This window comes from Microcaecilia unicolor, chromosome 2 (assembly GCF_901765095.1).
Source record: "Microcaecilia unicolor chromosome 2, aMicUni1.1, whole genome shotgun sequence".
In the NCBI taxonomy this organism is placed as follows: domain Eukaryota; kingdom Metazoa; phylum Chordata; class Amphibia; order Gymnophiona; family Siphonopidae; genus Microcaecilia; species Microcaecilia unicolor.
In genome coordinates this window covers 345,904,141-345,925,366 of record NC_044032.1, presented here as the reverse complement: position 1 = coordinate 345,925,366, position 21,226 = coordinate 345,904,141, and the positions used below count along the sequence as shown (strand labels likewise).

General features: G+C 44.3%; 1 pseudogene; it reads right to left on the bottom strand.

Moving 5' to 3' along the window:
* Positions 1 to 21,226, bottom strand: part of LOC115462068 — a 199,128-nt pseudogene that overhangs the window by 103,022 nt on the left and 74,880 nt on the right.

Below are 21,226 nucleotides of genomic sequence, written 5' to 3'. Positions count from 1 at the left end.
GTATGGACCTTGAAGTATATTCTCTCTTTGATGGGGAGCCAGTGAAGCTTCTCTCGGAGGGGTGATGTGCTTTCAAATCTTGACTTGCCAAAGATAAGTCTGGCTGCTGTGTTCTGGGCAGACTGAAGACTTTTCAGGACTTGGGTTTTACAACCTAGGAAAACAATGGTTGATCATAACATTCTTGCCAAGCTTTTGGACAAACTTGGAATTGGCGGCAATATTATCAATTGGTTAAAAGACTTCATCACCACTAGGTCTTATCAAGTTAAAGGAACCACAAATATATCATCCCCATGGTCATCAGAATGCGGGGTGCCGCAGGGATCTCCTCTTTCCCTGATACTCTTCAACCTCATGATGATCCCCTTGGCCAGGTTATTAGCCAAACATGGCCTTAATCCCTTTATATACGCTGATGATGTCACCATATTTATCCCCTTTAAAAAAATTTATCTGAAATTTCTGATAAAATCAATACTGGCATGTCCACCATAACCTCCTGGGCTAATGCCTTCAAGATGAAATTAAATAAAGAAAAAACTCAATGCCTAGTCCTTTCATCTCAATACTCCCCACTTCTCCCGGCTACTCTCAATACCCCAGATTTAACTCTCCCCATCTCCAATAGCCTAAAGACCCTTGGAGTTACGATAGATAGCCACTTATCCTTCGATAACCACACTAAGCTCACCACGAAAAAATGTTCAATATGATGTGGATTCTGAAGCGAGTAAAATCTTATCTTCCCTTGAACACTTTCCAGAACCTGGTTCAATCCACAGTCATTACCCATGTATAGGGGGTGAAGTGCTTCAGTGTACGAAGGAAGAGTGGGACTTAGGGGTGATTGTGTCTGATGACCTTAAAGCTTCCAAACAGGTAGAAAAAGTGACTGTCAAAGCCAGAAGGATGCTTGGGTGCATAAGAAGAGGGATGACCAGCAGGAAAAAGGAGGTGATAGTGCCCTTGTATAAGTCTCTGGTGAGGCCCCATTTATAGTACTGTGTGCAGTTCTGGAGACCGTACCTACGAAAAGATATAAACAGGATGGAGTCGGTCCAGAGGAAGCTACAAAATTAGTAAGCGGTCTTGAACACAAAAAAATATAGGGACAGGCTTATGAACCTTAACATGTATACACTGGAAGAGAGGAGGGAGAGAGGAGATATGATAGAGACCTTAAAATATCTCAAGGACATTAATGTACAGGAAGTGAGCCTTTTTCAACTGAAGGAAAGCTCTGGAACTAGGGGGCATACAATGAACTTAAGAGGGAAAAGACTTAAGACTTAAGAATAATCTAAGAAAGTATTATTTCACAGAAAGGGTGGTGGAAACATGGAACGGCCTCCCAGTGGAGGTTGTGGAGTCAAGGACAGAATTTAAAAAGGCATGGGATAAGCACGTGGGATCGCTTAGGAAAAGGAAGAGTTTGGGGTTACAGAGGATGGGCTGGATGGGCCATTTGGCCTTTATCTGCCGTCATGTTTCTATCTAACATGTATTACTGTAAACTGCATTATGTACTGTGATTTACACTGATCCATCAGCATTACAAAAGTCCATTCAAACTGCATCCTATTCTTACTCATGTTCTCTCCATAACAGAGAAACCTCTTCACCACCAACAGTCTTTTAACAATACAGATTTCTCACCCCCATGACATTCTAGGTTGAAGGGTTTTACAGGTCTGATCCCACCTCTATCAGGTTTTCCTCCATCTCCAGATCAGCCTACTCCATGCAAAGTAGGAAAACAAACAATCGGAAGAAGAGAGAATGATAACCTTATATCCCTCCCTCCAGTATTTAGTTACTGAAAGGTCCCGATTGACCTTAGTAAAGATGTGCAAATGGAGATTTACACTTACTTGTTACAGAAGGATGAATCTGTTCAGATGTCTCCGATTCAGGATAATTCACGAAGGGGAGATCTTCCTCTTGCTTAATACTCAGTGAGAATACAGATGTTACAACAGGAAGACCTGTAATAAGAAAACACATTTACAAGAATTCACCAAAGATCTGATCATTTATTTATTTATATTTTGCTCACACCTTTTTCAGTAGTTGCTCAAGGTGAGTTACATTCAGATACTCTGGATATTTCTCTGTCCCCAGGAGGGCTCACAATCTAAGTTTGTACCTGAGGCAATGGAGGGTTAAGTGACTTGCCCAAGATCACAAGGAGCAGCAGTGGGATTTGAACCGGCCACCTCTGGATTGCAAGACCGGTGCTCTGGCCACTCCTCCACTCCACTATTAAATTAGGAAATAGATTTTAAGTCTTCAAACATTTGAAGCCAATAACTCATTTCCTGTGATCTGAAAATGCAGAGTCCTTTATATCCAAGATGTTTACTTACTCTTGGTGGGGTCATTTGGGTTTTCTTTTCCCTCCCACTCAAAGTGTTGAGTGAAATATTTCTCATCTTCCTTTTGAATCTTGAATATAACATCAGGATTTACAATTGAATAACCTGTTAATAAGAAGTTGGAAAATGACATTTAAATTGTATATGTAGAACTCCTGAGGAAGTTCTATTTGTTTCTTGATCTGAAGAAGCAGTGCATAAGTGTGTACATGAAGGTGTGTATATTATTATTATTTGTTACACTTCTATCCCACATTTTCCCACACATTTGCAGGCTCAATGTGGCTTACATAATACCGAAAAGGCATTCGCCAAATCCGGTATAGGATAGGTACAATATGTTGTATTGGGATACGGAAGATAAGATTCAATCAAGTTGGGTTGAGGTAAAAGAGTTCATTTATATATATATATATATATATATATATCTTGGAGTGTATCTCTGTCTGACAAAGCTTGGAGAGTAGAGGCAGCAGCGGCTTGCCACCTGATTAAGCTTGGAGGTTAGCTGATACAGCCAGGGCTCTCCTAGGTTAAGGCACTGTAGCTGCCAATCTTCTGGTTGCTACATGAAGGGGTTACATACTGTACAATATACTGAGTAAAGTGCAGCTGACATGTCGTGCTCTTACACAGAAGCTGTAGTTCTCAGCATGAAACCTGAGAGATGAATCCTCTCTCTGGGCTTCTGTGCCAAACTGTTTTTTATGGAAAAGTGAGACAGACACACGCTGGTCTTGTATGAAGCCTCTGGTTTAAGGTTTACATTTTCCCTTGGATTCTGTAAACCCAAGAACCCAAATTTGCAACTAGTATGTAAATGTATGCACACAATTTATTGAATAGTCCCAGTTACACACCTAACTTACTTATCAAACTGGCCTTAAATACCAGTAATAGCTGTTAAGCGGTGTGAATTGGTGCTAATTCGTAGTACTTGGTATCTGCATTTAGGCGCTAATCTAGAAACTTAGGACAAGATTCTAAATAATAGTGCCTGAAAAATCCACACCAAATAAATCTCCGCTTAATTTCCATTCCAGCTCCTAAATCTATGTGCATCCATTTACACCAAGATAAATGTGGTGTGAATATTGTATAACAGTACACGTACATTTTTGGAATTCCCAGTTCCCTGCCCATAACCATGCCCCTTTTTGGCTTAGCGAGTTTTCCACATAGATTCTAATTACTGTCAATTAGTGCTCATAATTGCTTGATAAGTGCAGGTATCAATGTTGATTGGCTTTTTAAATTACATGTATTGTTATAGTGTAAGCTAGGATTTTGGTGCAGAACACTAGTTGTGACATATAGAATCCAGCAGTTAGCGCCTAAATGTCAAAGTGTGGAACTACAAAGGCAGTGTTACACATGGGTGTGTCTTGAAGTTGCACACGTAAGTTATAGAATACTATTACTCATGAACACAACTGTCAACTTTATGAGGAACATTTACACCAGCCTGTGACATGGCATAAGTTCTTGCACTTAAAGTTAAGTGCTCACATGCCATTATATAATTGGGTTTTAGTGCACAAATTTGTGGTGCTAATTTTGGATGCCATTTCATGAATTTTCCCCTGTATCTTACAGCACAGAGCAGCATCTTCTTTCACTGGCTCCTGTTGAATAAGGGTTGGCATCAGGTTCTACATTTCACATGTCCATGTGAGCTGCTACCTGCCTTTTCAACCACTGATTCCATAATGTGCCTGTATAATAAAAGATAGAGAAACATATTTACCTCGGGACATGAGAATGCCATGAATCTCCTTGATAACCATCTTGTACAGCTCCTTCTGCCATTCTCCCAAAATGTTCCACTCCACTTCCAAGAAATAAGCAGCAACATCCTTGAATATGACTGATACCTGGAACAGCAAAGAGGGTGTCTACCCTAAGTCAAATCCATTATAATAATTGTTGTACGACCTCTACCAGTGAAATCAGATCTGCAGTAGATTAGCTACAAGATATCTCTGTTCCTTTAACTATCTAGAATTCTGGATAGACTGTCTAGTTCCCAGTGATACAGTGGAAATCTCACATGCTGTCTAATTCAGCAGCTGGAAGGAGGAGCCATCAAAATCTGCACCTGTATACCAAAAATTTGGGCCTGTGTGGGGTGGATAAAAGAGGAGAGCAGTAGCAGCAGCAATAGAAGAGGTGGGAGGGACAGAAGCTGCTGGATATGTATCTACTGACAGAAAAGAGGAGATTGCTGGGGTCAAGCCTGGGGAGAGAAACTGACAGTCTAAGAGCTGCATGTATCTGTATATTGTTCCTATGATTAGGCTTTAATCTATTTACAAAGGATACAGATGGCAGAAAAAAGGGGAGAAATTTGTCATCTCAAGGTATTTTCACAGCAAGTGATTTGCCCTAATCTACAATTAATTTGCAATTCAATCAGAAGCAAACACAAAATAAAAGCATAAAATATAAAAATAATAATCTTAAGGCCCTTTTTATTAGTTTAGGTATCCCTACTCCATTAGCAACTTTAAATAACTAAACAACTCAGCAATAGTAAGATGCAAACAGCAGTCCAGCAGCAAGATTGGCGCTATCCAATCTTTTGCATTCAGTGCCTCATGAATCATCATCTCTCAGGTGGGTGTGGATGGCATGAGGAAGGATCTAGCAAAGCTTAAAGAATGGTCCGATAACTGGCAACCAAGGTTTGATGCTAAGAAATGCAGGGTCATGCACTTGGGTTGCAAGAATCCAGGGGAGTGGTACAATATAGCGGGAGTATATGAAAGAAGAGTGGGACTTGATTGTGTCTGATGACCTTAAGGTCTCCAAACAAGTAAAAAAAGCAACGGTCAAAGCCAGAAGGATGCTTGGCTGCATACGGAGAGGGATGACCTGCAGGGAAAAAAAAGAGGTGATAGTGCCCTTATATAAGTCTCTGGTGAGGCCCCATTTAGAGTACTGTATGCAATTCTGGAGACAGCACCTACAGAAGGATATAAACAGGATGGGGTCAGTACAGAGAGCGGCTACAAAACTGATAAATGGTTTCAGTCATAAAACATATAGGGACAGGCTTAGGAACCTCAATACGTATACGCTGGAAGAGAGGGGATATGATAGAAACGTTTAAATACCTCAGTGGCAATAATGTACAGGAGGTGAGCCTTTTTCAAATGAAGGAGAACTCTGGAATGAGTGGACATACGATAAAGTTAATAAGAAATAGGCTTAGGAAGAATCTAAGAAAATATTCTTTCACAGAAAGTGTGGTGGATGCCAGGAATGGCCTCCCGGTGGAGGTCGTGGAGCCAAGGACTGTGTCAGAATTTAAGAAAGCATGTGATAGGTATGTGGGATCCCTTAGGAAAGGAAGAGTTAGTGGTTACTGAGGATGGGCAGGCCACTTTGCCCTTATCTGCATCATGACTCTATGGCGAGAGGTCATACCTGTGCACTTCATGTAACGAGTACCTGATTCTCAGAGAATGTCTGATCTCTAGCTTTATGAGTAGCAGAATCACTGAGGCCAACAGAGAGGTCTACAGAGGAGACGAGCAGAGACATAGTAGAGAAGTCCCACCTCCAATTTGGCAGCCTCTCTGCTGCCTTGGAGGAAAGAGGTCAATTGACAGGAAAGCATCACCTTGGTAAGGCAGGAAGTGATCCTACAATCAGGACCTGCCCTTCAGAGGATGCAATATCCTCTCACACTGAGGAAGATCTCAAGTGGCCTCTGCCCAGGAAGAATGGGTTAGAAATGGCCATTTTAGTTGGAAATTCATTAAGCTTTAAGATAGCTTCGCACCTGGAGGAGACAGCTGTGTTCAAAAGTGACCCTACTGTTCTTTTACTGCTGACACAGATGTCACCACCCCAAGGATTTTAACTTTGCCCATCATGTCCCATCCTACCCTAGCCCCTTCCCCTTTAGCCACCCCACACATTTGGGTCACAGTTTTCTGGATATCCACAGTGAATACACATGAGATGTTTGCATGCATTGCCTTTGTTATATGCAAACTTCTATGCATTCATGACGGATATCTTGAAAATCAGAATGTCCAGGTATATCCTTGGGACTGAGTTCAGAAACACGTTTACATTATTGAACTGTATTTGAATCTAAGGCAGGGGCAGGACAGGTGGGAGGTGGAGATATGGCAGGGGGCATCAAAACAAAAGCTGGTCTAGGGTGCCACAACCTCTTGAGCTGGCCCTGGACGTCATTGAAAATGCACCTCCACATCTGCATGCCAACAGGCCTCCCTATCCCACTACAGAGGACCCGACACCCCTCTGGTGGTCTAACACCTCCAACACCCCCTGCCCCCCCCCCCCACAGAAGCAAGCCTGACCACCACCCAGATAGGGAGGGCTCAAGGACTGGAGATCCAGTGGACCTCCAGCCCCCCCCCCCCCCCTCTCTTTTAGGGTATGGAAGCCCTTCCCAGCGCACCCAGGATGCAGTGGCCAGGCCAGGTTGGGAGAAACATCACTGCTGAACGTTGTTTAAAAGCTAAGTAGCTAACTAGTATTAAATATTAATTGTATACAAAAATATGGGATTGTTACCTTATGAAGAAGAATTTAAATATCTTTAAATTGAATACAAAAAAAGAAGAAAAAATTGAAAAGAAAATTAAGACCATACACGGGTTGATCAATGAGGACTGGGTGGTCACCAATGTAATACTGGGGGTTGCCCCAGACGGAGAAGGTGATTAAAGAAATCTGAAGATCCCCGTTTAAGACATAATATGCAGCTACCAAGAGATGTGTCGTTTGCTGTGATTGATATCATCTATAAATATAGGAAATTGAATAGTGTTTGAGATATGTTTTAGAGACCATTTTGGAGGCAGCACTAGAAAGGAGAGTGTGGAATAATACTCCCTCCTCTGTCATTTCGAGGTGCATGGGGAAGGTTCACATTCCTGGCCGGGTCACTCGCACCAATTCAGATGCGAAGTAAAAAGCTGGAGCTGCCGTCTCAACAAAGACTTAAGGCTGTGAGGTTTAGATCCGCAGGGTTCACAGGATCCACGTTTTACCTGAACCCATCTACTGGAGTCTCCAGCCCCTTGAGTCCAGGGTGGGATGGGGGGCTCTAGCCCTGACAGGTTCAGACTTTTTCTTTGACAGCCTGTACCTGCCAAACATTTTCTGTAAGAGGTTTGTGCCTTGGGCGCATTCCCAGGCATAATCCTCCAGCAGGATGGTCAAAACTAATAGTGTACATATGAGCCCTTTTAATAAGGTGTGCCGAAAAATGACCTGTGCTAGTGTAGGCGCGTGTATTAGATGCGCGCAGGCCCATTTTTCAGCACACCTGCAAAAAAGGCCCTCTTTTGGGGAGGCTGAAAATGGACATGCGGCAAAATAAAAATCAGCGCACATCCATTTTGGGCCTGCGACCTTACCGCCACCCATTGATTTAGCTGTAAGGTCTCACACGGTAACCGACTACCGCCCGGTTAGCGCCACGGGGTAGAAAATAGAAATTATTTTCTGCCATGCATCCAGTCAAAATTAGAATTACTGCCTGGGGCAGCGGTAGCCAGGTGGCAGTTCTAATTTGACATGCACATGCGCCTAAGCGTGTTAGTAAAAGGGCCCCATAAATTTGCATGCTATTAGTTTTGACCATGAGGGCTTTAATTCCCAGCAATACAGAACAGGGAATTTGATCATCGGGACCTAGAGTACTGCTCCACTCCAAAACAAACAGGGAAAAAGGCTGAAAGAGCAGCAAAGGAAATTTTTCCTTTTAGTGCTGGCACTCTGTGTACAAGATGAAAGAGAGGAATTTCTTACTGGATCAGAAACTGGGGCAGTCATTTTCCTCTGTATTATGCAGCTGGCTGGGATGGATTCAAGCAGATTTCTCTGTTCCAGAAAAGATGGGGGGAAAAACAACAACTACAAAGAAACGGAATTTCTCAGGGTCTCGGATAAAGTTCCTTCCTCCCCTTATCTGGGGCTGGAGCTTGTACAGATATCCAGATCTGAGGATGCAGAAAACCTTTGCAGTTTCTTCAGCATTTTTCAGTCCTATACAGTCTGGATGGAAGAAGAGAAAGCAGCTGAGCATGCGCAAAGTTCCCCAGCTGAGGTCATGATATGAGAGCCACCTCCTTAAGGTGGATTTCTGATGATACAGAAGCGACCGAGGCAGGGTGTCCAAGATGGAATGGAAAAGTCATGCACCTGGTTTAGCTCTGCATTTGTGGACTGCTAACTTTCCTATTTTTAACAAGGCCGTGTAGAATAACAAATAAATGGTTGCAAACGGGGCAAAACAATTCAGTAATTATGTTATTTGCTTCTGTGTGTCTTGTCTCTGGCAATTGTCTAATTATCGGATGCAAAGCGAAGGCAGGACTTGGGCGTGCCTAACACTTGGACATCTTTGACCCATAATTGAAAAAACCAAGGATGTCCCTGATGAACACTTGGACGCTTTCACCCGGTCATGTTTTTCTTACGAACAAGGCACAAAAAGGTGCCTAAAATGACCAGATGACCACCGGAGAGAATTGGAGATGACCTCCCGTTACTCCCCCCAGTGGTCACTAACCTCCTCCCACCATCAAAAAACATCTTTCAAAATATGTTGTGCCAGCCTCAGATGTCATACTCAGGTCCATGACAGTGCATGTAGGTCCCTGGAGCAGTTTTAGTGGGTACTGCAGTGCACTTCAGACAGTCAGACCCAGGCCCATACCCCCCCCCCCCCCCGTTACATTTGTGGAGGGAACAGCGAGCTCTCCAAAATCCACCACAAACCCACTGTACCTATATAGGTGCCCTCCTTCACCCCTTAGGGCTATGGTAGTGGTATACAATTGTGGGTAGTGGGGTTGGGGGGCTCAGTACACAAGGTAAGGGAGCTATGTTCCTGGGAGCAATTTATGAGGTCCACTGCAGTGCCCCCTAGGGTGCCCGATTGGTCTCCTGGCATGTCAGGGGGTCCAGTGCACTACAGATGCTGGCTCCTCCCACACCCAAATGGCTTGCATTTGGACATTTTTGACATGGACGTCCTTGATTTCGAAAATCACTGAAAGTCAGAAACGTCCATGTCTCGGGACGTCCAAATTTAAGGATTTTTACATCCCTGATGGTATTTTCAAAACTAAAGATGGACGTCCATCTTGTTTCGAAAATACGGGTTTCCCTGCCCCTGGATTGGATCGTTTTGCAAGGGCATCCAAATTGCAACTTGGACGTCCCTTTCAAAAATGCCCCTCCGTGTCTGCTCAAGAGGACATACGGAGAGAGAGTTGTCAGCCCCCAAGACAGTAAAGCGAGGTAAACAAAACTGAGATTAACACTGGCTGTGTTTGAACATTTTTGTGACTTATCACTTTGTTTTCATGAGGAGAAATATCCTGATAAGCAGTACTGGAGTCATGGTCTGGATTAGGATAAGGAGTGACGTATTTTCTTTGTGGGTTTGCTGGCACTGTAATTCAGCAGAATTCTCGAGGAAGCCAGGAAAAGCTTTAATAAGGCTGCATCAGGACAACACGACCAAGGCAAGGAGCCAGTTACATTCTAAAGGATCACCGTGGCCATATTGGAGATTGGAAACTGTGGGATTCTGTTCTGCTCTGCAATAATGAGAACTGTTGGTGCTTATATAGAATACTAGTAAAAAAGGCCCGTTTCTGTTAGAAATGAAACGGGTGCTAGCAAGGATTTCCTTGGAGTGTATGTTTCAGAAAGAGCGTGTGTGAGAGATGGAGCGTGTGTGTCAGAGAGAGAATGTGAGAGAGAGAGAGAGAGAGACAGAGTGTATGTGTTTGTGCGAGAGAGAGAGTGTGTGAGAGACAGTGTTTGTGTTTCTATGTGACACTGTGTGTGAGTGAGAGTGTGAAAGAGAGGGACAAAGACAGTGAGTGTGTGAGTGAGAGTGTATGTGGCAGACAGAGAATGAGTGACTGCGTGTGTGGTGTGAGGAACCCCCTCCCTCTCCCCTGCCCCCTTGCAGCCAGGCATGTGCAGCGACCTTCCTCTCCCCGTGTTCCCCCTGCAGCCACCCATGTCCAGCATCCCCCTGCAGCCACCCATGCCCATCAACCCTCCTCTCCCCCTGCTGCGTCCTTCCTGTCTCTCCTGCTCCCCCTGCAGCCACCCATGTGGTCTCAGGCCCCCCCCCCTCAGCATCCCTCCTGTCCCCCTGCAGGCACGCATGTGCAGTGTCCCTCCTTTCTCCCCTGTCCCCCCTGCAGCCAGCCATGTCCAGCGACCCTTCTGTCCCCCTGCCCCCCCTGCAGCTACCCATGTCCAGCGACCCTCCTCTCCTGTGCAGGCACCCATGTCTGAGGACACTCCTCTCCTTTTTCCCTGTTCCTCCCCTGTGGCCAGCCATGTCCATTGACCCACCTGTCCCCCCTGATGACCACCAACCCTTCTGTCCCCCCTGCCCGCCCTGCAGTGTCTGTCCTGTATCCCCTGTCCCCCTTGCAGGCACCCATGTGGTGTGTGGAGCCCCATCCCTATCTCCCTGTTCCCTGCCCCCCCTGCAGTCACCCATGTGCAGCGACCCTCCCCTCCCCTCCCCCTGCTTCCTTCCAGCCACCCATGTCCAGCGAGACCCCCCTCCCCCCCAGCCGGCACAGCACCCAAAGAAAGCCCCTTGTCCCCCCTTTGCGCATCACCCGACCCCCCCCACCGTGGCACATCACCAAGCCCCTCCCCCCCTCATCAACCCCCTAGCCACCCGCAACCGCTAATACAAACTGTGTCCGGCGGCTGCTGCTTCTGCTATTCAGCAGCAGCAGCCCGTACATAAAGAAAACAAACAAAAAAAATCCTCCTAAAACGCACCTCCGTTGAGAACCATCTCACATTGGCTGAAGTCTCAGCATGCGCTCCTCCTCTCCCCTCTGACGTCTTGGCGTTTCTCCGGGGTCTTCCGGCAGGGGCACTGACGTTGAGGGGAGAGGAGGAGCAGCTGCAGAGACGTCAGCCAATGTGAGATGCTTCTCAACGGAGGTGCGTTTTAGGAGGTTGTTTTTTTGTTTGTTTTCTTTATGTACGGGCTGCTGCTGCTGAATAGAAGCAGCAGCAGCCGCCGGACAGAGTTTGTATTAGCGGTCGCGGATGGCGAGGCGGTCTGTGGGGGGGAGGAGTTTGGTAAAGCGGCGAGGAGGAAAGGGGGTAGGGGCTTTCTGATGCCCTGTTGCACGGGTTGTTGTGGCAATGCGGCGGGGAGGGGGCACTTAGAGGTGCACCGTCGAGGCTGTTTGTATGTGTTTGTGTGTGTGTGTGTGTTTGTATGTGTGTGTTTGTTTGTGTGTTTGTTTGTGTTTGTGTGTTTGTTTGTGTTTGTTTGTGTGTTTGTGTTTCTGTGTTTGTTTGTGTTTCTGTGTGTGTGTGTTTGTGTGTGTGTTTGTGTGTTTGTATGTTTGTTTGTGTTTCTGTGTGTGTGTGCTTGTGTGTGTTTGTGTGTTTGTTTGTGTGTGTGTTTCTGTGTGTGTTTGTTTGTGTGTTTGTGTGTGTGCTTGTGTGTGTGATTTTTGTGTGTGTGTTTGTGTGTGTGTGTTTGTGTGGGTGTTTGTGTGTGTGCATTTGTGTGTGTGCATTTGTGTGTGTGTGTTTGCGTATGTTTGCATGTGTGTGTTTGTTTGCGCGTGTGTTTCTGTGTGTGTGTGTGTGTTTGCGTGTGTGTGTGTTTATGTGTGTGCGTGTTTGTGTATGTGTGTTTGTGTGTATGTGTGTGTTTGTTTGTGTTTGTGTGCATTTGTGTGTGTGCGTTTGCGTGTGTGTGTTTATGTGTGTTTGTGTGTGTTTACATTTGTGTGTGTGCATTTGTTTGTGTGTGTTTATGTGTGTATGTGTTTGCGTGTGTGTTTATGTGTGTGTGTGTGTGTTTGTGTGTGTGTGTTTGCGTGTGTGTGTGTTTGTGTGTGTGTTTGCGTGTGTGTGTGTTTATGTGTGTGTGTGTTTATGTGTTTGCGTGTTTGTGTATGTGTGTTTGTGTGTATTTGTGTGTGTGTGTTTGTGTGTATGTTTATGTGTGTGTGTGTGTGTTTGCGTTTGTGTGTGTGTATGTGTTTGTGTGTGTGTGTTTGTGTGTGTTTGTGTGTGTGTGTTTATGTGTGTGTTTATGTGTGTGTGTTTATGTGTTTGTGTGTGTGTTTGCGTTTGTGTTTATGTGTGTGTGTTTATGTGTGTGTGTTTGTGTGTTTGTGGTTGTGTGTGTGCATTTGTGTGTGTGCGTTTGTGTGTGTGTGTGTTTGTGTGTGTGTGTTTATGTGTGTGTGTGTGTGTTTGTGTGTGTGCATTTGTGTGTGTGTTTATGTGTGTTTATTTGTGTTTGTGTGTTTATGTGTGTGTGTGTGTGTGTGTTTGCGTGTGTGTGTAAGTTTATGTGTGTGTGTTTGCGTGTGTGTGTGTTTATGTGTGTTTGCGTGTGTGTGTGTGTTTATGTGTGTGTGTATGTGTGTGTGTTTGTGTGTGTGTTTGCGTGTGTGTTTATGTGTGTGTATGTTTGTGTGTTTGTGTGTGTGCGTTTGTGTGTGTGTTTATGTGTGTGTATGTTTATGTGTTTGTGTGTGTGCATTTGTGTGTGTGCGTTTGTGTGTGTGTTTATGTGTGTGTGTGCATTTGTTTGTGTGTTTGTTTGTGTGTTTATGTGTGTGTGTTTGCATGTGTCTGTGTGTTCGTGTATGTGTTTGTGTGTGTGTTTATGTTTGTGTGTGTTTGTGTGTGTATGTGTTTGTGTGTGTGTGTGTTTGCGTGTGTGTGTTTGTGTGTTTTTGTGTGTGTGTTTGCGTTTGTTTGTGTGTTTGCGTGTGTGTTTGTGTGTATGTTTGCATGTGTGTTTATGTGTGTGTTTGCATGTGTTTGTGTGTTTGTGTGTGTATGTGTTTGTGTGTGTGTTTGCGTGTGTGTTTATGTGTGTATATGTTTGTGTGTGTGTGTTTCTGTTTGTGTGTGTTTGTGTATGTGTTTCTGTGTGTGTGTTTATGTGTGTGTGTTTATGTGTATGTGTTTGTGTGTGTGTGTGGGGGGGGGGGGTTTGGGGGTGGCTTTTGTGGTCGTGTGGTTGGGGAGTTTGCCAGCAGTCTGTAGCGATTCCTAGGCAGGGGGAGGAGTACGGAAACACTCCCTCTGCCTGGGTCGTTGTTTGTTGGAGGGGGTTGCCAGTTGGTAGGGCAGGGCATAGAGACATGGTGAGTTGGATGGCTTCACCACCATGAACCCATGAACTGTTTAGGGATTTTGCAGATGGCTTCAGCAGGTTGTCTTCAGAATGTTGAGGTAGCGTTTTATGTACAGATGGGGCGTGGCTGAGGGTGGGTCTGTGAGTGAGGGTGACTGGTCCTAGCCTATGAAGACTACAGGATTTTTGTGCTTCTCTGCCTTGGAGTGAGCTTCAGAACGTTCAAGGTGGGATTTATTAATATAGATTCTTCCAGAGGTGTGACTATCTCCTGATGCAGCTTTTTAAGCGAAACAGGGCCACTGCTGGGTTAAAGTGCCTCTGGAAAGACAGTTGTGAACATTGCTACAATCCAACAGATAAGTTGCTGGGCAGTTTGAAGCTATTGTTCCTGTTGAACTGGTTTCTGAATTCTTTGGTGGCTCTTATCTGCTTTAATATTTTGAAGAATATAAATGACAGCATGGAGTTTTTTTTTTTTTTTTTATCAATGAATGAAGTACACAGTTACAAGCAGCAGAATGTTGACCTGTAGCATGATATGAGTTAATATGAGTTAATTGTCAGAATTATTGATTTTGCTGGATCAAATACAATATACATACAGTATATATATATATATATATATATATGAATAAAAGATGCAGCTGCAAAGATTTTACTTTCCATCCCCCCTGGAAAACTACTGAGAACAGAAATAAGCTGGGTGGTTACCTAGAGCCATCAACACATCTACTACCCTTAACAAAAGACTATTCATAAGTACATAAGTAATGCCATACTGGTCCATCGAGCCCAGCATCTTGTCCACGACAGCGGCCAATCCAGGCCAAGGGCACCTGGCAAGCTTCCCAAATGTACAAACATTCTATACATGTTATTCCTGGGATTTGGGATTTTTCCAAGTCCGTTTAGTAGCGGTTTATGGACTTGTCCTTTAGGAAACCGTCCAACCCCTTTTAAAACTCTGCTAAGCTAACCACCTTCACCACATTTTCCGGCAATGAATTCCAGAGTTTAATTACACGTTGGGTGAAGAAATATTTTCTCCGATTTGTTTTAAATTTACTACACTGTAGTTTAATTGCATGCCCCCTAGTCCTAGTATTTTTGGAAAGCGTGAACAGACGCTTCACATCCACCTGTTCCACTCCACTCATTATTTTATATACCTCTATCATGTCTCCCCTCAGCCGTCTCTTCTCCAAGCTGAATAGCCCTAGCCTCCTTAGTCTTTCTTCATAGGGAAGTCGTCCCATCCCCGCTATCATTTTAGTCGCCCTTCGCTGCACCTTTTCCAGAAACAAACAAGTCTGATTTCCTCTTTTCCTCCCACCTGTAAGACCGAACAAAAGCTTGGCTGGGTGTGAATATCAACATAATAAAAGCTCAAAGATGGAACTGCAGACACAGAGACTGGGGGTTTGTGAAGCTCCACCTACCACAAATGCAATAAAGCCATTTGCTAGCAGAAAGCCATTTGAGTCTGCAAAGAGGGAGGAAAATGTGGGATACAAATGCAATAAATAAATTTGCCATCAGGAAGCCATTTGCCAGCAGAAGTCCAGAAAACATGTGACCATGCTCTGCAAACTACATTACCCAGAATTCAGTTGCCCCTACGTTTTTCATAGGAACATTATAAAAACCAGGAACACACGCAGTTCGGGGGACACTCTGCTCTTCTCTTCCCCACCCCCACCACTGGCTGCTGTAAGGATCTCTGGACTCCGGTTACCTGCCTCATGTTCTGCAACAAAGACTTTGTAAGTTAACTTATGATTCAGATCTGTTATCTTGTCACAAATTTCTCCTGTACAAGATTCATAAAGCTACCTCTCGCTTGTAACATTATTACATTTCCTGTATTGTAAATAAACCTTTTTAAATTTGAATATATGGCCTTTTATGTTCTGAGCGCATGTTCTTAAACCTTGCAGTGCAGGTTAATGTAATTTCACAAATATAATATTTAATTCCCCTTTATTCTTACAAATGCAAATCTTATTACCTTATAGGTAATTGGTGGAGAATAGAATATAGAATCAAAATATATATCTTTCAACACAAGTAACATTTAAGGTAACAGACCTATATGTGATCTAGTTCTGAAGTCTTTTTTCTCCACTTCTATTATTATTATCAGTGAATGTTCAAGCAGAGAAGGCATAATAGAATTATTGTTATTTATCTATAATTGAAGATGGCTCCGAATTGGAACAGTAGATTTGGTTTTCAGATAGTCAATGTTTAGAAATCTTGCCAGCCTCTTCTGTATTAGCCATGGAGGGAACTGAACTTGAGCACATGGAATGGGTTGAATTATTGAAGTTAATGAAAATTTTGGTGAAATTAGAATTGTACAATAACATATATAGTAAGTGACAGCAGATAAAGACCTGAACGGTCCATCTAGTCCGCCTAACAGTCTCATTCATCTTCTATAAAATAATGAGTGGACTGGAATGGGTAGGCGTGAATCACTTGTTTACTCTTTCCAAATATACTAGGACAAGGGGGCATGCAATGAAGCTACAAAGTAGTAAATTTAAAATGGAGAAAATATTTCTTCACTCAATGTGTAATTAAACTCTGGAATTCATTTACAGAGAATGTAGTAAAAGCAGTTAGCTTAGCAGGGTTTAAAAAAGGTTTTGGCTGGCTTCCTAAAGGAAACGTCCATAGACCATTATTAAAATGGACTTGGGGAAAATCCACTGCTTATTTCTATTATAAACAGCAGAAAATGGATTGTACTGTTTTGAGATCTTAACTGGTACTTGTAACCTGGTTTGGCCACTGTTGGAAATAGAATGCTGGGCTTGATGAACCTTCGGTCTGTCCCAGTATGGTAATACTTATGTAATACTAGATTGATTCAACAATGAACGTGTATTATATACGCGATCATGGTCTTCCTTTGTTGTTTCAGGAACTTGGACCATAGAAGGCTGCCCGGTTCTATCTTTATATTGCAACTACAGGAGTTGCCATCAAAGCCTATTCGAATCCATCTTGTCATTTGTGGGACAAAGACCATAAAAGTCTACCTGGCACTGTCCTTATGTTCTAAATTACTGGAGTTTCTGTCAAAGTTCTCTACAGCCCATCCTATGCTGGATTGCTATATGCTGGACTCAGACCTTAGAAGCCAGCACAGCACCTGCCTTAGGTGATGTGCCAAGTTGCCATCTAAACACCACGACATGCCAACACATATGCAAACCTTTAAGCTTTCTTTTTTAAACCATTAATTTTCTAATTAGAGATCCTCTGTGTTCATCCCATGCCACCTCCTCCCTCGGAAGGGCATTCCAGGCATCAACCACCCTCTCCGTAAAAAAGGATTTTCTGACATTACTCCTAAGTCTACCATCCCGCAACCTCAAATCATGTCCTCTAGTTATACCATTTCCCTTCTCTGGCAAATATTTGTTTCTATATTAATATTTAATACAGTAGCATTCCTAGGGGCGCTGACACCCGGGGCGGATCGCCGATGCGCCCTGCCCCCCGGGTGCAGCGTCCCCCCGGAACAGCGCGACCCCCCCATGCGAAATAACCCCCCGGGTGCAGCGTGACCCCCCCGGCGAAAGAACCCCCCCGGGTGCATGCCGCTGGGGGGGGGGGTGCCGCGCGCCTGTCGGCTCTTCGTTTCTATGCTCCTTCTGCCCCGGAACAGGAAGTAACCTGTTCCGGGGCAGAGGGAGCATGAAAATGAAGAGCCGACAGGCTCGCGGCACCCCCCCCCAGCGGCGTGCACCCGGGGCGGACCGCCCCCACTGCCCCCCCCCCTTGGTACGCCACTGATTTAATACCTTTCAAGTATTTAAACATCTGTATCATATCTCCCCTGTCCCTCCTCTCCTCTAGGGTATACATATTCAAATCTTCCGGTCTCTTCTCATACATCTTTTGGCGCAATCCCCATATCATTTTTGTCGTCTTCCTGTGGACTGCTTGATAGAATATTGCAAAACAGGAATAATACCTATTACTCCGAGGATGTTTATTGATGAGCCAAGTTTTGAAGATAAATGGAACAGCACTTTAAATCGTTGCTCTCATCTTATGCTTTTCGGTAAATATAAAGAGCAATTAAATAAGATACAACAATTGATAAATTTAAAAAGGAGACTAGCCAGCTCATTTTGGAAGTCATCACTGGCCATCTTCAAATCGGGAGATGGCCGGCATTGTCCTGAGCCCGGCCAAATCGGTATAATCGAAAGCCGATTTTGGCCGGGTTCAACTGCTTTCTGTTGCGGAGCTGGTGAAACATCAAGGGGGCATGTTGGTAGGGTAGTGAAGGCGGGATGGGGCGTGGTCACGAGATGGCCGGCTTTGCCCAATAATGAAAAAAAAAAGCCAGGCTTGTAGAGCATTTCACCGGCTGTACTGGTCCCTTTTTTTTCACGACCAAGCTTCAAAAAGGAGTCCCAACTCACCAAATGACCACCGGAGGGAAGTGGGGATGACCTCCCCTTACTCCCCCAGTGGTCACCAACCCCCTCCCACCCCCCCAAAAAATTTAAAAACATTTTTTCGCCAGCCTGAAATGTCAGCCAGCAGTATGCAGGTCTCTGGAGCACTTTTTAGTGCGTGCAGTGCACTTCAGACAGGTAGACCCAGGCCCATCCCCCCTACCTGTTACACTTGTGGTGGTAAATGGGAGCCCTCCAAAAAACCCCCAAACCCACTGTACCCACATGTAGGTGCCCTCTTCACCCATAAGGGCTATGGTAATGGTGTAGAGTTGTGGGGAGTGGGTTTTGGGGGGGATTTGGGGGGCTCAGCACCCAAGGTAAGGGAGCTATGCACCTGGGAGCTATTTTTTTTTTTTAATTTTTAGAAGTGCCCCCTAGGTTGGTGTCCTGGTATGTGAGGGGGACCAGTGCACTACAAATGCTGGCTCCTCCCACGACCAAATGCCTTGGATTTCGCCGGGTTTGAGATGGCCGGCATCATTTTCCATTATGGCCAAAAACCGATGCCGGCCATCTCAAACCCGGCAAAATCTGACATTTGGCCGGGCCCAACTGTATTAGCAAAGAAAAAGATGGCCAGCCATCTTTTTCGAAAATACAGTTGGCTCTGCCCACTTACGGCGCCAGCCCCGAAGATGGCCGGCCAGCTATTTCACTGGCGCCGTTCAATTATGCCGCTCTAGCTCTCAAAAATTAAACAAAATTTCCAGGGATCATAAGATTACATCAAGAGATTTGTGTATTCATGGATGAAGACCACTGTTGAAGAGTCTAAAGCAGAGGTTCCCAAACCTGGTCCTGGAGGTACCCCAGCCAGTCAGGTTTTCAGGATATTCACAATGAATATTCAAGAGAGAGATTTGCATGCACTGCCTCCAATGCAAGCAAATTTCTCTATAAAATATTAATTGTGGATATACTGAAAACCTGACTGGCTAGGGTACCTCCAGGACCAGGTTTGGGAACAACTGGTCTAAAGGACATAAAGTAGGTTTCCAATTAACCTCAAGTAGTTCTGTAAGCAGTGATGAAGCACTGGATACTTTATGAGGATCCAACACAGGAGCAGCATCCGAGGTGCAAGGGCTCGTGGAGACCCAGAGGCCAATAAAATCAAGGGAACAATGCAATAGACTCAATACTCGTCCCTGCGGGTGCAAGAATCAGTAGTGATAATCTATCTAAGGAACAGTTATCTGAGGTGGATATTGCTCTTCTGACTAAAGGTTTTATCTTTCGTGTCAATGCGTCCTCATGATGCTTTTCAATTTCGACTGGACCTAGAGAAATTTGTGCAGAAACATCCAATTACATTTATACTTTTTAGGGGAGAGACCAGATCCAAAGTGAAGGAAGCATCTTTCTGGTCCCCCCTGAGGCCTTTAGATCCGATATTACATACCTTTAAAATGTTATCTTATTTCTTTTTCCTTTAAAGCTGGGAAAATCATGCGTTAACTCAGCTCATAGCTTCAGAGCTTCTGAAGGTGGAGAAGTTTGAACCAAAAGGTACATATATAATGGCTCACTGCCGTTTAAGATCTTAAACAAGAGAGAGTACAATTTTTTTTTAAATAATTCTAGCCTCAACTGGTAACCAATGGAGATGGGTTAAGTAGGGAGTAATTCTGTCCACTTTAGACAGAGAAAATATCGATCGTAAAACAGTATTTTGAATAGTTTGCAATCTTTTCAACACTGCTTTTGGACAATCCAAATAGGTGACTGTGGTGAAACAGTAGACTTATGACTGTGATTTCGTATGTGCTTTATGACACCTATTTTCCCCTCAATGCATTTCCCTTAATTGGCCAGCAGGTAGTGCCTGTTCTATGCTTTATGGCTGCAGTTGTTTTCCTTTCAGCTTAAGCCCTGAGGGAAAGTAACCTGTAGTGCCATTGGTCAGATACATTCAACGTTAATGCCCTGGGCTCTGATTGGCCTAGAGTTCAAAATCCAGCCAGGAGGTACTGGATTTTCCCCAGTTTCAGAGTGGGAGTGCAGAGGGGAAACATCTCTACACTGAGACCCTGTTCCAGTGGCGTAGCTACAGGTGGGCCGGGGCCCACCCAACAGTAGCACATGTTTAGCAGTAGCTAGTGGGGATCCCAATCTCCACCAGCTGAAAACTTCCCCCTGATGGTAACAAAAACGCTGCTCTCCACAATACTGGCACCTGCTCATGCTGTTTTCAGCACATGCCTGCTGCAGACTGCCAAATTGGAGAGAAGCATTTTCCCACCAGCTGAGATATTTTTTTGGTGGGAGGGGGAGAACGCTTGGTGCCCACCCACGTCTTGCCTAGGCCCACCCAAAATCTGCTGTCTGACTACGCCCCTGCCCTGTTCAGAACCTGTGAGCAGTTATTTTCCTGAAACTCCCCAAGTACTACTGAGGTAGTAGCAAAGTGTTTAGTTTAATGTTGATCCTTGTTTCAGTTACCTGTTACTGTTTGCTGATTTCATATTTTCTCATCATTCACTGTTCCACTTTTCTGATAATAAACCTATTAATTTATTAGCTCTGTTGTCCTAGACTGACTAAGAATTCTGGTGGTTTGTGTTTTGGGTCTGTGGATATTCTCTAGGAACTGTGGGACCCCTGGGATTGTGGCCTCAGTGTCCTAAGGAAACACCAGGGAACTAACTTGGGAGTGGGAGACTTGCCCAGAGGCAAGCGGGACCCAGTCGGTGGGAGAAGAGTGCTAGTGTAGAGCACATGCCCATGTGCAGGTGGGCCTGAGCAGTGCTGGAAACAGACCCTTCAGGTGGCCTAGCTAGGTGCTAGGCATTTTGAGACAAGGACATTACAGTAATCAATTTTGGATAACATCAGTGCTTGAACCAAAAGTCGAAAATCATGTTTCCTGAAATATTTATGGTCTAAGTTTCCTCATTAGATGGAATGCTTTCTTAGTAAATAGATTAACCTGAGAGTGTAATTTAAGTGTGTCATTAAACATTATACCTAAAATTTTAAGTGAGGAAACAAATATATATTCAATATTTGTAATAGAGAGAGAACTATCTAACCTACTATCTCTAATTTTGCCCACTAGCATGAATTTCATTTTTTCCCTATTCAATTTTAACTGATGCTGACTCGTCCACAACTCAATCAGGTCTACACAATATTCTATTCTGGCTGTAACTCCAAGGAGCTGAAATTAAGAATGAGAACTGCTATATCATACACATACATGAAGG